We start from the raw sequence: 15,828 nt of genomic DNA, 5'->3' as shown, positions 1-15,828 counted from the left end.
GACACACGAAGGGATCTAACATAGGTCACATGGCACAAAAAGTGTTCTGTGCTGAAGGCATTTGAAAATCAGCAGATGCAAGAAGAGGCTTTGTTTGAATAACCCTTCCTGCCTAAAATCAGAGCTTTATAAGAGAACTTAAGTGCCATAAATCCCCCTTCAAGGGAGGCTTCCTATATCAGAAGAAGAGTGACTCCTGTCACCAGTGATGAGAAACCAATGCCAAAAAGAGAAATTGCATAGACAGACCTTCCCAAAACAAACCTTGACTTCCATTATTCCCCTCAATTATTTTCCTCAATCATTTCTGGTCCTTTGAAATCCTGACCCCTCCCCTCGTTAAGATGGTTTGTAAACCCCTATTTCTAGCCAGTCCTTTGAGTCACATTTTTCTGTGAATTCAAGCATACCCACAGGAATTTTTTTAAAAAAAATTTATCCTTTCTCTTGCTAATTTGTCTTTTGTCAGTTTAATTCCAAGGCCCCCAATTAACCAACACAATGGGGAAGAGAAAAAGTTTCTCCTCTGCTGTCAGTATTATATAATTCTTTCCTTTCTTCTGTGATTTCTCTCTTGATTCGTCTCAATGGTTTTAAAATTTGCCTTTCAATGTTGTTCTAGGTAAGGAAAAATTAAAATTTTAAATTATTACCATCAGTTGTACCATTTATCTTTATATTGTGCGATACACAGTTTTAAATGCAAAGAGAACATTTAATTGATATACAAAAAATCACTGAAATTACTCTAATTTTGTAGCTTGTATATGCACACATATTTTGTTCTTACAAGAACAAGAATGCTGCACAAATCTACCTCAATTGTTTTTTTTTATTTTACTTTTTGATATGCACATATTCTTCTAATACTCTTCACCACTGGTTTACAGATGAGTTAGGAAGGACTGCATGGAAAAGAACTAGGGGTTACTTCTTATTTTCCTTTTCTTCCCCCTCCCCCCACCTTTTCAGCCTAAGTGGTTGGCTGTTAGAGACAAGTAACAGGAATAGGGAAAACTACAATAGAGTTGTTTTTTTAAAATTTTTTTTATTATTGATTGTGTCTGTTAGAATGTCATTTCCTTCTCAGTGTTAGAAGCAAATTCTGGTTTAAATGAAAAGTGTGGCTTCTCTGCCTATGCCTACTCAGTTGTAGATGTGACATATTTATGTTAAGATGGCTTTGAGTCTCCCTAACTCCCACACATAGTGGGTCAACTAGAATTCTATTCTCAGGGGATATTATCCAACTCTGTATGCAAATGACACAGCTCTATGCAAATGAGGCAGCCAGGAACAGACAACTCTAATACTGCACCTACTCCTGTTCCCTGAGCATGTTCCTTTGGCCCCTAGGACATCTTTATAAAACATAAGTTCACAAATAGAATTAGAAAGGATTTCAGGCGGTAATAGCAGATCTCTAACCTGAGCTTGGGGAACTTCTGAAAGAGGGACCCTGTGCCATTGCCCAGGTCACATACCCACAAAGTCAGCCCCACCCACTTCCACCAGAACAGTTCCATGTGGGGTTCCACTTGAAATTCCATTGGAAAAGAAAAAAAATATTAGTCTGGATTAAGAGACAAATTCAAAAACCTATGGAAGTTGGAAGGTAATGGAAGGCCCCTATTAGGAAAGTGCCCTCCTCCTCTTGCTTGCTAACTGAAATTTAACTTTAAATAACTGTCCCCCCTCTTGATAGATAACTGAAGCCTAGCTTGTAGTGAGAACTGGCCTTGAACACAAATAGAAACTTACCCTTCCCGAAAGAAACTTCCCAACTATTACAGCCAGACCAAGAATGTTAACCCCACCCTTTGTAGCAATGGCTGTTCCAACTAAAGACTGTCCCCCACTTAAAAACAACAACAACTTGCTTTATCCATTCATCTATTGAAGGGCACCTAGGTTGGTTCCATAGTTTAGCTATTGTGAATTGAGCTGCTATAAATATTGATGTGGCTGCATCACTGTGGCATACTGATTTTAAGTCCTTTGGCGTATAGACCCAGGAGTGGGATAGCTGGGTCAAACGGTGGTTCCATTTCAAGTTTTCTAAGGAATCTCCATACTGCTTTCCAAGAGAGGTAAGCCAATCCCCCCAAACCAAAGGCCAAATGTTCTCTCTGATAAGTGGATGCTGCTGATCCATAATGGTGGGGGAGGGGCATGGGAAAAATGGAGGAACTTTGATTGGTCAAAGGGGATGTGGGGTGAGGAGGGGCATGGGGACAGGAAAGATGGTGGAATGAGATGGACATCATTACCCTAGGTGCACTTATGATAGCACATATGGTGCAATGTTATATCGTGTACAACCAGAAAAATGAAAAGTTGTGCTGAAATTGTGTACAATGAATCAAAATGCATTCTGCTGTCATATATACCTAATTTAAATAAATAAATAAATGAATGAATGAATAAATAGTTTAAAAATATCTTGCTCAAAAACCCCTTGCAAATTTTCTATTTTTTTTAATGTTTCAACATATTTTTTATTTGTTTTAATTAGTTACACATGACAGTACAATGACCTTGACATATCATACATTTGAATCAGATGGGATATAATTTCTCATTTTTCTGAGTGTACAGGTTGCAGAATCACATTGGTCATGCAGTCACATATATGCACACAGCAATAATAATGTCTGTTTCATTCTACTATCCTTCCTATCTCCCCATCCCCTCCCCTGCCTTCCTGCAAATTTTTTATAGGCGCAGCACTCTGCTAGGGGTGTCCGCCTGAAAGTCTGCTCCAATAAAACATTTTATTATATGCAGTGTGGTCTCTTCTCCACAGTTAACCTTACAGCGCCAAGCTGACTTTCTCAGTCCCTCTTTTCCCCACTGTTGACAGATACAAGAGGGTAATATTATTCCATTTCCTCTTAACTCTACATAAGAAAACAACAATGATCATGCCATGATAACTGGCTTCTGACCCTCAGCTTCAATGTCTGGAGTCAGAACAACAAGGGATTTCTGCCCCTCTGAAGGAGTAGCACTTGCTCAGGGCCAGCAGCTGACCACCATGAAGGAAATCAAGCTCAAAGCTGATGGTGCCTCCAATGTTGTTGTAAAATGTACTGAAAATCCAAACTCTCAAGTGAAATCTTCCAACTGTTCAATGTTGTCCTCTAATTAAACTGAATTTTGCATAGGGGACCTTAACATACAATAACATACCAACAAATCAATGGGGAAAAGATTGCTTGCTAGAGTGTTGGGAAAACTGGCTTAATTTTATGGAAGAAAATAAAACTGGATTCAGAGAAGAATAAAACTACATCCTGAGGCTAGGGTGCAGCTCAGTGGTAGATTAAGTGGTGGAGATACTGGGTTTAATCCCTAACTGTTGAGAGCCACAGCCGAAGGGGCCCCAGCAAACTTCCAGCTGCCAGCTGATGATTGGCTCACAGTGGCCCCAGCAACATCTAGCTGATTGGCTCCTCTGCGGTGATGCTCATTGGGCTGTTTCCCTGCCCTTTCAGACCACAGAGCTGCTCATTGGGGGACTTCTTTGGCTCCGCCCACATGACCCAGCCAATCGGCCTCAAGAGCAGGAGGATTGTGGGTTGGTGTGAGAGGCTTGTGGGAAGCCAGTGGTGGCATTTGGGCTCTGAGGGTTTTTCCTGAGGAGCTGTTTTGTTTGGCGTGTGTGGTTCTAAAAATAAAGTTCGTTTCTTTTGACAAGTGGCTCCTGAGTCGTGCCCAGCCAGACTGCGGCACCTAACATCAAAACAGACAAATAAAAAACTGAATCTTAGCCAGGTTGGTAGCACATGTCTGCAATCCCAGGGGCTTGGGAGGCTAAGGCAGGAGGATCGAGAGTTCAAAGTCAGCCTCAGTGAAAGGGAAGCCCTAAGCAACTCAGTGAGACCCTGTCTCTAAATAAAATACAAAAAAGGGGCTGGGGATGTGGCTCAGTGGTTGAGTGCCCCTAAATTCAATCCCTGTTATCACCCCCCATAAAAAAAAAGAAAAAAACTGAACCCTGATGTGATTCCATATGTGAAGGATATAAAAGCTAACATAATAAAAATAACAGAAAAAAAAATGTAGGAAAAGATCTTTGTGACTTAGGCATAGAGGAGGACCTCTTTAACAAAACTTCAAAAACACCAATCAGAGCAAAATAAGTGATATGTGCCATTACAATATGTCACCACAAAGTTAACAGATGTGCAACATATCAGGGAAGATGTTTGCAATGCATAAATCAGGAGATCTTTATGTGGAACAGCATTGACCAGTAGAAGCATAATATAAGGCACATATGCAATGTTAACTGTTTGATAGCCACACTAGAAGAGTAATTAAAAACAAATTAACTTAGCCGGGCATGGTGGTGTATGACTGTAATTCCAGCAGCCTGGGAGGCTGGGACAGGAGAATCGAATGTTCAAAGCCACATTCGACAACTTGGTGAGGCCTTAAGCAACTTAGTGAGATTCTGTCTCAAAAGTAATATATAGGGCTGGGGATGTGGCTCAGTGGTTGAGTGCTCCTGGGCTCAATCTCTCGTACCAAAAACAAACAAACAAACAAAACCCAGATTAACTTTAAACTGTATTTTATTTCCATCCATCTTTTCAACATGTAATTTCTATAAAAAATTGTTGAGGTCTGTTAGGTTTCACAAATACTAAATATACCAACCAACATTCGTTTTGGGATTTGACGTTTAGAGCATGTGTTAATTCAGACTAAACACATTTCAAGGGCTGGAAAGCCACATGTGGGTATAATCTCCCATGTTAGACAATACAGGCCTAAAAAAACACATGAGGAATTCCTTCAGATCAATAATAACAACTTCTAGTGTCAATTCCCATAGGAAAATGAAACAAATAATCTGGAAAGACACTTTATTTATTTATATTTTTTTGGTACTGGGTATTGAACTCAGGGGTACTTGACCACTAAGCCACATCCCCAGCCCTTTTTTGTATTTTATTTGGAGACAGGGTCTCACTGAGTTGCTTAGGGCCTCACTAAGTTGCTGAGGCTGGCTTTGAACTCTCGATCCTCCTGCCTCAGCCTCCTGAGTGCTAGGATTACAGGCATGTGCCACTCTGCCCTGCTCGAAAAGGCAAATTATGATAGGGGAAATACTACTCAGATATAGAGAGATGCTCAGAATTGTTGCTAATTATAAAACCATCAAAATAAATCTGTATACTCAGAAAAAAATCATGACCTTGCCTAATGCTAAGAAAGGGTGAGGATATAGGTGTAAAGAATTCATCTGCCAGCAGGAGGCTAGACGAGTAGATATCAGGAAGGGTGAGTTCATCAAGACATTTATTTTTTAGTTGATTATCTTCCCCACTGAAAAATAAGCCTCATGACAGCATGGATTCTGTTTAGCCCTTCTTTGTACCTCCAATGTTTATGTTCAGGGCTGGTGCAGAGTAGGTGCTCAGTAAATATTTATAGAATGCATGGATTACATGGTAATCATCACAGAAGCCCAGTGAGACATAGATGAGGAAAATGAAACACAAAGCCGCCACCCCACCAACATTGCATCCAGTGGCCAATGGAGACATCATTAACATGAAGTCCAACAGCTCAGACTAACTCCCATGTATCATCTATTCATTATTTCAACACTCCTTGAATGAGCACCTCACAGGGAAAGTCAATCTATAACTGGAAAGAGCAACTACATCACTTCAATTTCAAGGTTTAAATTAGTGCATGTCTAAATACATAAAGGGCCGCTTGGTAAGATTTCCTTTCAACTCCTTCAGATGCGACTGGGTCATGCCATTTGCATGAGGATTTCTTTACAAAAAAAAAAGAAAAAAGAAGAGAGGAAGGGAAGGCAAAGAGATTGAAAGCTTTTGTTCTGATACACAGATTTAGCCAGTCAGTCACAGAACAGGCAGGCTCAGAGAGAAACAAATCACAGTTTTATTTTACAACTTGAATGTTAAAAAAGGGTTAACACTTCCCCATTAGCTTGCAGGCTTTTGATTTTTGCCTTTTTTTCCTCTTTCTCTTGAGAAGATCGTTCTGAGTACTCTTTTTGTTTCCTCGGTTCTTTTTGGCCATCCATTCCTTGGCAGGTTTCACCCTATTTGGGTGTAAGTACCCGCTCTCCATCCCCTCTCCCTTCGCTATTTCATGAATCGAGTGTTAACTAACTTTGTAGCAAAACAAATCCATCTGGAAATTGGCATTTCTACGACGTGTTTTTTAAACTGCTGTTCATCATTCCCGGCGTGTACGCATGTGTGAAAAATTCAGAATACATTTAAGCAGAAAGCACTGGAAAGTCTGGGTGTGCATTTAGAAGCCAGACTGTCACAAGGGGAGGGCATACTCTTGAGCACTCGTAGGGCTGACAGCGGATTGCATCGGGCATGCTAAATATTTGGCCATTTTGACTAAATGCTGTTAGTTTGAACACATTCTACCTTCTCTGTCTACTGAAAGATTACTTCCTAATTGTAAAAAAGGATTATAGTTACACAAAGTTAAAACAGAGTACTTTTTCTTCATTAGTTAATTTATTTATATCCATCTTGGCTTGTTGCAAAAAAAAAAAAGGATTTAAGGTAGCTCATACATGATTTGAAGAACTGTATTATCTGCGGGGAGGGGGAAATTCCTTTTTTATGCTGATTCCTATTTACAAAAACATAATAGTAATAAAATTCATAACAAAGTAATGATTCCAAATCAATAACATCCTTTGAGTGTCCTCTATGCGCTGGATTCTGCACTAGGTATTTCAAGTACATTTTCTCATTAAACTCACACAATAACACTTGGAGGAGACTTGAGTTCTATGCCCATTTTACTAATAGGGAAACATTATAGCAAATAAGTAAGAGGGGTGAAGCCAGATTTGGAATCCAAGTCTGTTCCACAAAGTCCCCTCCTTATCGATCCTTACCTACTTCTTTTCTCATAGGTGTCCTTACTGGAGAAAGAATTCCAATCAGCCACCTGAGTGCAGTCCTTCGTGATGAACTGAGAAGATGGGTGAACAAGACAAAATGTGTGATGATTTTAAGTTGCTCAGTGCAGGGGACAAAACAAGAGTTCCCCCACACTCTTGTGCCTCAGGCTTCCCCCTAGATTTCAGGGCAGTGACCATTTCTATTAATTTACCAGTCTATACCTGTCTATTGCACATGCTTGGCAATCCAGTAGGCAATCGCTGAGTATTTCAAAATAAATGAATATACCATTAGGCCACCAGCTCAGGAAAAAAAAAAATCTAAGGAGGTGAGAATGTCTAAAGAGACCCTGCCTTGAGGAATTAAAGCACAGAGCAGGAAGATAAATGAATTTACCTGTGGTAAGCCACTTCTAAGATGCCTCCAAGGATTACGCCCTACTGTTATGGTTTGGATGTGAGGTGTCCCCCAAAAGCTCATGTATAAGACAATGCAAGAAAGTTCAGTGGAGACATGATTGAGCTATGAGAATCTTAACCCAATGAGTGAATTAATCATCTGATTGGATTAACTGGGTGGCGGCTGGAGGCAGGTGGGGTGTGGCTGGAGGAGGTGGCATTGGGGGTGTGGCCTGGGGGTATATATTTTGTCTCTGGAGAGTGAAGTCTCTCTCTGCTTCCTGATCGCCATGTGAGCTGCTTCTCTCCACCACACCACTCTTCCTCCATGATGTCCTGCCTCACCTAGAGCCCTGAGGAATGGAGCCAGCTGTCTATGAACTGAGACCTCTGAAACTAGTGTGAGCCCTCAAATAAACTATTCCTCTTGTACAGTTGTTCTGGTTGGGTCTTTTAGATGTAGCAGTGAAAAAGCTGACTAAAACACCTACCTAGGTAATCCTCTCCCCCTGACTGTAGGCCAGACTTACTGATTTGCTTTTAACCAATAGCATATGGCCCAAGTGATAGGCTATCACTCTAAAAATTAGACAACAAATAGACTGTAGCTTCTGAATTATTCTTTTTCTAGCATGTACATTCTTTCTTCTTTCCTCCTCCTTCTTCCTCTCCTCCTCCTCCTCCCCCTCCTCCTCCTCCTCCTCCTTCTCTTTCTCTCTCTCCCCGCTCCCTCTCTCTCCTACTGTCACTCAGGGAGCCTATGGAGAGGCCCATATGGTGTAAAAATGAAGGCCTGCCAACAACCATGCAAGGAAGCTTAGAAGTGGATCGTCAGAAGCCTATCAATAGCCACAGGAGTGAGCTGGGAAATATTCTCCAGCCCCCCCCCCATGAGTCTTGGAATAACAATAGCCCAGTCGTAGACAGGTTGACAGCAGCCTTATGGGAGGCCTGAGCCACAAGCACCCAACTAATCCATGCCCATATACCCATAACAACTGCGTAATCAAAAGCGTTTATTGTTTAAGCTGCTAGATCTGGGGGCAATTTGTTATGCACCAAGAAATAGCTAATACAGTCTCCAATAGCTCTCAAGAAAATGAGTCAAGCAGTATCAATGAGGAATTGCAGCTATTGCATATATGGTGTAAGAAAATGTAATAAATGGCCCTTGTTACAACCTGGCAATGAGATATAAATATCTTTACAACAGAAAAGGATCATGTTCATAGCCAGGAAAAGAGTGAGAAGGACTGGAGACACTTGGTCTCATTCCACAGCCAGTCCTAGGAAGAGACTGATTTTTTTTTTTTTAATTTGTAGTTAGTTGTAGTTGGACACAATACCACTCCATTCACTTAATTTTATGTGGTGCTGAGGATTGAACTCAGGGCCCCACACATGCTAGGTGAGTGCTCGACAACTCAGCCACAATCCTAGCCCCAGAGAGGATCTTTAATAAGTTCAACATGGGGTTGTAGGTTTGAAGAGGGAAGACAGGCAGGCATGGGGTACATACCCAAGATTAATAGCCCTGTGGAAAATTCATCTTGGATTCCTGTCTTAATCAGCGTTTTGTTGCTGGGATCAAAATACCAGACAAAAACAACTTAGAGGACAAATATTTTATTTTTGTTCATGCTTTCAGAGGTCTCAGTCCATGGGCAGCTGATTCTGTGGCTCTGGGCTAGAAATGAAGCAAAACACCTTGGGGGAAGGGCAACTGGAGGAAAGCTGCTCCATACACACCAGCCAGGAAGCAGAGAGAGAGGTTGGAGCCAGGGTCGGATGTAGTCCAAGGCCACACCCGAGGTGATCTACTTCTTCCAGCTGCACCCCTCCTGCCTATGGTTATCGTCCAGTAGTTCATTCAGCTATCAACAGAGTAATGCAGCAAATGGTTTCATCACTGATGAAGTCAGAGTTTTACTCATTGCCTAAACCCTCACCTCTGCACTAGCTGTACTGGACACCATGTTTCAACATAAGTTTTGGGGGAACATTCCAGATCTAAGCCATAACAATCCTCAACACTCATAAGGCTGGATTTGAGTGACAGATGAATTGTAATTAGGTTCAGCTGTAAGAAACAGCAAACCTCCAGTACCAAAATATTAAAGGAAAAGAATAAACTTCTCTATTATGTAGAAAATCATTTGAATATGGATCTGGCTTCTCTATGATGCCATCTGAAGCCAAATTCTTTGCATCCATTCTTGAGGACATGCCTAAAGGGCAGCTCCAGTCTCAATGGTTCAACATGGCTGCTTCATATTTGTACTTAGATCCTCATTCCAGCAGTGAGTGGAGAAACAGACAAGAACACATCCATCCTTTTATTTTATTTTGGTACCAGGGATTGAACTCAGGGGCACTCTACCACTGAGCCATATCCTCAGCCCTATTTTGTATTTTAGTTAGAGACAGGGTCTCACTGAGTTGCTTAGGGCCTCACTAAGCTGCTGATGCTGGCTTTGAGCTCATAATCCTCCTGTCTCAGCCTCCCAAGCTGCTGGAATTATAGGCATGTGCCACCACACCCAGATAACATCCATCCTTTTAAGTAGACTTCTTGGAGTCTCATGAAACACTTGTCTATATCTCACTGACCAACATCTATTCAGAGGCTACACCCAGCTACTAAAGAGGCTCTTTAGTAGCTGGGTGTAGCCTCTGAATAGGTTCTGTTATTAAAAAGAAGGGAAAAGAGTTACTCAGGAGGCAGAGGCATTAGGACTCACAACGGGGTTATGTCCTGATGAACTCATTATAAAAGCTGAAAATGTCATGTCAGAAATGCATTTACTATGCCTGACTTATGGAACATGATAGCCTAGCAACACAGTGCCCCAAAGAGTTTTGGGTGAGAATGTGGCTCCCTGGCAACTGCAGCTCTTTGCCAGTGCCCAGCGTTGTGAGAGGTACCACATATGGTTACCTGGGAAAAGATCACAGTTAAAAAATCCTACTGTGGTTCCTACTGAACAAGTATTGCCTTTTTTTTTTTTAGTATTTATTTTTTAGTTGTAGTTGGACACAATACCTTTATTTTATTTACTTATTTTTATGCAGTGCTGAGGATGATTGAATCTGGGGCCTCGCACATGTTAGGCAAGTGCTCTACCGCTGAGCCCCAGCCCCAACCCTCAAGTATTGCTTTTGCACCATCAAAAAGTCAAAAAATCACAAATCAAAAACTTAAGTCAAATCACTGATAGTTGGTAACTGTCTGCAGAAACCTCTGCTCTAGGGGATAACATCATTAGAAGCTTTGTCATTCTAAGATTTCCGTGGTCTAACCCGTGTTACAGGCTTCTCTCTCTTTTCCTTCTGTCAATCAGGACTAGAAGCTTCTCTTTGTACTTTCCCATCTTTTTGTTGTTGTTGTTCTTTTTAGATACACATGACTGTAGAGTGTGTTTTGGCGTATCACACACACGTGGTATAACTTATTCTAATGAGAACCCCATTCTTATGGTTGTCCATGATGTGGAGATTCACCGTGGTGTATTCCTATATGAATATAGGAAAGTCATGTCCTGTGCCTTCCCATCTTTAAACCTTTGCTCCTGCTGGTATTGGTGCTGAGGCTCAGCCCTTGCCATCCCTACTAACCCCATTCCAACACTGCATCCTCTGGGATTCTGTGTTCAGCCCTCTTTCCTCTGAAAACCACCAGTACTGATTTGCACCTTTGTCCAACCTAATAGAAAATATTATCATGTACTTTTCAACTGCCAGACAGTGTGCTTGGAATGCCAATGTGAGCAAAATAAGGACCCGGTCCCCCCAAAATCTATAATAGTCAACTGATAAATGTTTGTTGAATAATGGATGATTAATCTGGTTTGCAGTATGGTATCAAGCTTTTATTATAGATGGTGTTCATAATCATAGAAATAACAAAGGATAGAATGTGCCCCGTGCACATCTAATTCAATAGGATTTCCTCCATCCCTCTTGTGTGCTTGCTGTTTCGTTTCAGACATGATCCTTCTTACATTCACATGCTTATTTAATATCAAGTGTGTTTCTGACATTGTGCAAATCACTGTACATTAAATGACAATCTAGGGCATGCCTGTGATTCCAGCAACTCAGGAGGCTGAGGCAGGAGGATCACAAGTTTGAGGCCAGCTTCAGCAATTCAGCAAGACGGTCAGCAACTTAGTGAGACCCGCTTTCAGAATAAAAATTAAAAGGACCGGGATGTAGCTCAATGGTAAAGCACCCTGGGGTCAATTAAAAAAAAAATCCAGGTCTCCATTTTCAGAGGGAAAGAAAGAAACAGAAAAATAGAGTATTACAATGCAGTACAATAAAGAACTAGGTTAGAGATGTATATGGAGTGATAAAAATACTAAATCTAGCTGAGAAAATTAAGAAAGCTTCTATTGAGAAGGTGGCACTTGAGTGTGAAAGATAAGTTAGAAGTTAGCAGGGCTCAGAGGAGAAGGAATAGCATTCCAGGGCAGAGGAAGCATCATCTACAAAGGGGTAAAAAATAGAACATGGTTTTTGCAGTACAAGTAGCATTTCAGTATGGCCAGAATTTAGTATACAAGATTGGGAAGGTACAGGATGATGTTGGAAGCAGATATGTTTCCATGTGTCAGTAAAGCACTGCATTTGAATATGAACAAGAGATCCCTTAAAAAAGCATCTTAAACACTTAAAAGGCTGTATTTTTCTATTACAACAATGACTCCAAGAGTAGGCAGTTTAGGTCCGGTGCAGACATCACCCATGAGGCACTTAAGGGATGTCCTTCTATTACTCTTTGAAGACACTCTGGGTATATACTTGCCCCTGGTTGGTCACAAGATGGTTACTGAATTTTTCAGCATCTTACTTGGATTCCAAACAGGAAGAAAAGGGAGGCCAGAGGTTCACCTTTTCTGTAAGCACATTGTTTGAGTCAGCTTTTGCATTGCTGTGACTATATACCCGACAAGAACAACACAGAGGAGAAAAAAGGTTTATTTTGACTAATGGTTTCAGAGATGCAGTCCATAGTTGGCTGACTCCATAGCTCTGGGCCTGAGGGGAGGCAGAACATCATGCAGAAGGGCAAGGCGGAGGAAAGCAGTTCAAGACATGGCGACCAGAAGACGGAGAGAGTACTTTGTACACCAAAGGCACACGCCCAATGAGCTGACCTGCCTATGGTTATAGCCTCGTCAACCCACCAGTGAATTAGTCCACTGATGACATTACATGTCTCATCATCTGATCATTTCACCTCTGAGAATTGGTGAATTATCTCACCCTTGAGCTTCTGGGACACCTCATATCTAAACCATAGCACCCATCTTATATCTTACTGGGTAGAAGTATGCCACGTGTCCCCAATAAAGCAACTGTTGCACTGGCTGGTAAACAGGGTCTGGGCTGGACCTACTGCTGCCCCTAACCATTAGGGCTCTGTTCATAAGGAAGAAGGGTAGAGGGGATGCTGGGAAGAGAGACAACAATCCATGTCAACCAACCGACAATCCATGGAGAACCACAGCTTAAAGACTGTTCCTCTGGCATTGGGGAGGAAGGAGCCTGGTTTAACCAGAAGAGCAAGGAAGTAGCCCCATTTGTATTTCAGAAAGTTCTGAAAATTAAACAAAGGGAGAATTGGGGTTAGGAGGAAGACAAAGTTAGAAATGAAAAAAAAAATGTCAGGAGGCTTTTGTGGGAAAGAAAAGAATATAGAGTGTGATCATGGGATAAAAAGGCTGGGAATGGATTGAAGAGTACCCCTCACCCCAAGTTCATGTACAATCAGAACCTCAAAATGGGATCTCATTTGGAAATAGGGTCTTTGAAGATGAACTTAAGGTAAAGATCTAGATGAGACCAGACTGGATTAGGGTGGACCTGAAAGCCAGTGACCATATTTTTATAAGAAACATAAAAGACCACACAGAGACACAGAAAAGTTGCTGCAAAGATGGAAAAATACTGGAGTTATGCATGTACTAGGCAAAGAACACCCAGGATTGCTGGCAATCATCAGAAGGTAGGAGAGAAACATGGGACAGTTTACCTCCAGAGTATCCAGAAGCAGCCAACCTTACTGACATTTCGACTTTGGACTTCTAGACACTTGAACTGTAAGAAAATACATTTCTGTTCTCTAAAGCTTACAACTTTGTGGTGATTCATTATAGTAACTTCAGAAGCCGGATATGAAGTTAAACAAAACAAACAAAGGAGACAGAATCCATAGGACTGAGTGGGCATGAAGGCAGAGACCTTGGTTTCTGGTTTGGCCATCAGAGCAAATGCTGGTGCTTTCACTGAGATGAGGAGTACAGGAGGAAAGACAGGATTGGGAGAGGAAATAATAGGCTCGGCTATAGACAAGTTGCTTTGGAGGTGCCTAAAGGACATTCAGGGAACAGGTCTGGAATGAAGATTAGATCTAGCAGCACTTGCAAGATCCATTAGAGTGGATCATGCCCTCAAGTCACCTAATATTCTTCCAGGGCAATGAGACTTTCAGATGGGAGACAATTTGGGAATAGTATAAGAGAGTTTGTGCTAAATGGCCAAAATGTGGAACACAACTATTTCAGGAAGCCTGAATTAAAAGAAATTAATGAAAGGTGGACAAGATGACCCACATCTCTATAGTAATGAGCAAGGGTTGCTCCATTTTTATTATTAATTGACACGAACCTGCATTAGCCTCTGACTAAAGAGGTTGTACCAACTCAGAGACTGGTTTTCATTACACTGGTTTTCATTACACAGAATGTTAGAAATAGAAAGGACATATCCTGTCCAACCTCCTTTCATACAGATGGAAAGCAGAGGCTTTGAAGGCTAACCCGCTCAAAATCAGTAATGACCAAGTGAGATTCCAATATGGGTTTGGCCTCCACCCTGAAATTCACATAATAAAGTGCACCATGAAAAACCTCATCTAAGGGAAAATGAGGTGTGGTTTGCTCTATAAAAGTCAAATGATGAAGAAAATGAGCAGATGAAAATGTCAGTCTCCAGAGCCAGAAAGACTTGGTTCCAAATCCAAATGCCATCCAGGCGTATCAGTATGGATGCTTTTTTGGCTTAAAAAAAAAAAAAAAACTCAGCAGGGGCCGAGGTTGTGGCTCAGTGGTAGAGTGCCCACCTAGCACGTGTGAGGCACTGGGTTTGATCTTCAGCACCACATAAAGAAAAAAAATGAAATAAAGATATGGTGTGCACCCACAACTGAAAAAAAAAAAAAAGTCTAACAGTGGTGAGGGCTTGCAGTGTGATTGAAGCAGCATTCCAGTTTTGTTTTCACTCTTTTCACTCTTTTCCACACTCTTCTCTGTTCTTTGTAGCATCTCCTTGACTGTTTTCCCCTAGTATCCTTATGTAGGTGTATCTTGTTCCAGAACACAGCTCTAGTACAGAGGTCTACCAAGAACAAGATGGCGAGAGTTGTCCACACTGGGAACAGATAATGGGAGGCATGCTATTTCCAGAGAATTTTTAAACAATGATAGAACTGAGAAAACTGGATCAATCATCCCCTGCAATGGCAACCTGACATAAGGTCAGTGATAAAATGCTCCTCTTCACAGCTAGGCCAGCTGGAACCATACCCAATGCTTGGCATGCCAGTGCATCTGTGCTCCAGAATTTCAAATGGAAGTCCCTAGAGCCACACTGTTTGGATAACTGGCTAGATTAAGTCATGTGCCCACTCTTAAGCCAGTCCTGGTGGGTGGAGCATGGAACGTGATAACTGATTCTGCTTAGGTTGTGGGCTCATCCTCAGAGGGAGAATCAATTTTCCCAGGCCCCTAGAGGTTTCTAATTGAAACTTTGGATGATGGGATAAAGAAAGATGAGTAGATTTGGGTTAACCAGCCACTAGTTGTTTGCCATTCAGGGTAATGAAGGCAAATTATTGGACCCAAGTCTCAGTTATATGTCAGACACCATCCTAAGCATTCTACATTTAATCCTCATATCAGCCATAGGATATAACTCTTCTGGTTATCTCCATGTATCAGCCAGGATCCCAATAGAAAACAAATAGCATTTTCAAGTTGAATCTCTTTGAGGAGGACTTGTTTGCAAAGAGGTTAGTTACAAAGGTGTAGGTTGGGTGTAGGGAACTACAAGGGAGAATACAGGTACCTGAAGCTAGGAGTGATAACTGATACCATCCCTGGGCCTGCAGGGACATTGAGGTATGTTGTTTAAATACATTCTCAGCAACTTCATAGAAACTATTTGGCCAAATGCACAATCAATCCAAGACCTCTTCTCAGTGAGGAAACATGGGAAATAAATACACTAACCTCACTCTCCCTCCTCCCTTCCTCCAGCTATGGGAAGTGCTCCCTATTGGCCATCCTGAACAGGAAGCAGAGGACACAGTAGCCTGCTGATCACCGCCATCCAGTCTTGGAACAGATGTTTGGATTTCTAGAAAGAGGTAGAAAGTAGATCTGGAAGGTCATAGAAAATATATCCAACACATCCCATGTGGCAGATGAGGACACTGAGATTTGGAG

Source organism: Urocitellus parryii, chromosome 3 (assembly GCF_045843805.1).
Source record: "Urocitellus parryii isolate mUroPar1 chromosome 3, mUroPar1.hap1, whole genome shotgun sequence".
In the NCBI taxonomy this organism is placed as follows: Eukaryota; Metazoa; Chordata; class Mammalia; order Rodentia; family Sciuridae; genus Urocitellus; species Urocitellus parryii.
This window is presented reverse-complemented; position numbering follows the sequence as displayed.